Below are 2,893 nucleotides of genomic sequence, written 5' to 3' on the forward strand. Positions count from 1 at the left end.
TGCCTCTTTGGTGATCTGCGCAGGAGTGGCAGAGGAACCTCCCTGCTTCCCAGAATTCTCCTGTTCTCATTGCATCACCTCTACTTCCTGTCTGGTTTTCCCGCCTATACTGCCTGCCTGGCCAATCAGCATTTTATTAAAATATGATTGACAGAATACGAGTAGAATTCCATATCAGGAAGGGCAGCAGTGTAAAAAAAAAAAAAAAAAGCACTGCACTTACGGTCAGGATGGCCGAGTGGTCTAAGGCGCTGCGCGCTGCGTTAAGGTCGCAGTCTCCTCTGGAGTCGTGGGTTCAAATCCCACTTCTGACACCAGGAGCTCCCGCAGCATCTCCCCCTTTTGTTTAAGTAAGAGAGTTCTAAGCCTACTACAAGATTATATAAATAAGTACAAACCTATGAAATTATATACAATAAATACAAATATCCTATTCTAACTAGCTTAAGTCTTGTATAACAAATAACTTGGTCAAGTCATGAAAGGAAAGTAACTATGTTTATATAATCTTCAATCCCATCAAAGATCTGAGAAAGGAAATAATGTTACCTGAGTAATTGGGAAGTGCAATCAAGCAACTTCCAGACATGTAACAAATCACAGAGACAACTGGCTACCTGGGCAAACACCCAAAGTCACGTTTGCAGCATTGAAGCAACCAACTTTGGCTAAGGCCTAACGTAACTGACATACCATTTTCAAAGGCAAGGAACTTTTCAAAACTGTTTTACCCTGTCTTGGCAGGATATGACAGTCCTGTTTTATTCATTTATGGATACTCTGTAACTCTGTCAGTAGTTGAGGTATGGGCATTTCTTTACCCAAAGGCCAGTTCTGCCAAGAAGAAAGGCTCCAGGTGGAGTGTCTATGGTGCTCAACATTCTCTTGGGAATAGATCGGTGTTGCCAGGAGCAATTGTGTCTCCCTACCACAGAACTCTGAATTAGATTAAAGGCCATTTTCTACAGTTCTTTGAAGAGGTTGAAGATTATCTATCTATACTGAATATAATCTCTATGTATCTAAAGAACCTGATTAGTCTAATTATAAATGACAAACTTAGATGACTATTGATCTATATAATTCTCAATATCTATCTAACTTAAAGACTGAGATAATAAACAACTGTGCAATAAATGAGGATAATATGACCTCCAAATATAAACAATGTGCAAGTATACATTGCAATATGGTAAATATATATATATCAATACATAAACAATATATAAGTATCTTAATCAGAGGTAGAAGTGTACAATGCAATATGGTAAATATACATATATCCAAATGGAAGGTGAGAAGTAGAAGATTGAAATTTTTTCTTAAACCTTTAGCTGAAGTCATATTTTTTACATTTTAGCACAAAGAAACAACCATATTCTCAGTCACAATATATCTCTCATTTTCTGATTTTTGGTGATTTATGGTATGCAAGCTGAGATGAGCCAAACAGTTTACACCAAAGCATTTGTTAACATTTACACATGATTGAAAAATGGTATAGAAGGGTCTTCTTTCTATGTGTTGCTTTCATTGGTTAAATAAAGAGACCGCCTTGGCCTTTTGATAGGACAGCAGCTTAGAGAGGCAGAGTAGACAGAACAGAATGGTGGGAGAAAGGAAGCAGGCAGAGAGCTGCCCTCCATGAAGCTGCCAGGTCAGACATGCTGAATCTTTCCTGATAAGCCATGAGCTCGTGGTGACATACAGATTATTAGAAATGGATTGAATCAAGATGTGAGAGTCAGGCAATAAGAGGTTAGAACTAATGGGCCTGGCAGTGTTTAAATGAATACAATTTGTATGTTGTTATTTTGGGGTATAAGCTAGCCATGCGTCCAGGAGCTGGGCAGTGGGAAGCGGCCCTCTGCTCCTCCTTACAACAGAAAGACATTTCAGTGACAAGTGTTAGCTCAAATGACTGGACTGAGCAGTGGGTCTACAACTTAGATTTTCAGGACATGATAATTCTTAATGAAAGCAGTTTTGTGAGAAATACCCAAACACCAAAAACACACACAAACACACACACTCAAATCTATCACAACAGACTCCTTTTCCACTGAGAACAGTCTCTAGGCAGTTTACTTCAGATTCTGAACATACACTTTTACTCCTTTCCCTCCTAGTTTCCTACTTCACAATCAGCTTACAGTCTTCTAAATGAACCTGTGACATGGTCAGTTCATTCCTGTCTCAGGGCTTCTACCTGGCTTTCTCTTTTGTTCAACATTTCTGATCAATTCCCTTATACCTTTAAGGTATATACTAGTATATCTTCTCAATGGGTGAATTGGCTCAACATCTGAGCACATATCCTTCTTACATGATTATTGTATATAATCACTACCTAAATATAAACTCAATGGTAAGGGAATCATGATTTTGATCAATTTTTCTCACTGCTATACAACCAAATATTGAGAACAGCAATTCAGTATTTCATTTAACATACAGCATAGGCATACAAACATAAAAAAATCACAAATGTTTTATACCTTAGTTTCTCAAGACCTTTTGAAGATAAAGCATACACACAACACTATCACTCCTCCTTCTAGATAAGTATAGTTTCTTAATGAACCCCAATAGTTTATCAGCCTCTTTGATGAACACTATGAATGAGTGAGTCATTCCTTGTTAGATAACTACATATATAAAAAATATATGTTTATATAATATATAAATTTTAAAACCCAGTATACTCACATGCTTAACCACATCTTTTTTTATGCTAGCAGTTTCTGAAATATTTGGTTTTTTTAATGTAAAGACATTATTAACATTATATTAAAACATGGGCTATCAATAGTGGTGTATGGGGAGAAAAACCCAAAGTTTCTGAGCCACAGTGAAATGGTTTCTATTGTAATGCAGGTGATAAGCAAGACCC

At 37.1% G+C, this 2,893-nt stretch overlaps 1 non-coding gene across 1 annotated transcript; it reads left to right on the top strand.

The window, feature by feature from the left end:
• The first annotated feature begins 224 nt into the window (after positions 1–224).
• Trnal-aag (transfer RNA leucine (anticodon AAG)) lies at positions 225–314 on the top strand. Its single transcript has one exon. It is a non-coding gene; the product is annotated as a tRNA-Leu (tRNA).
• Positions 315–2,893: the final 2,579 nt, after the last annotated feature.

Source organism: Myodes glareolus, chromosome 4, assembly GCF_982192425.1.
Source record: "Myodes glareolus chromosome 4, mMyoGla1.1, whole genome shotgun sequence".
NCBI classification, from domain to species: Eukaryota; Metazoa; Chordata; class Mammalia; order Rodentia; family Cricetidae; genus Myodes; species Myodes glareolus.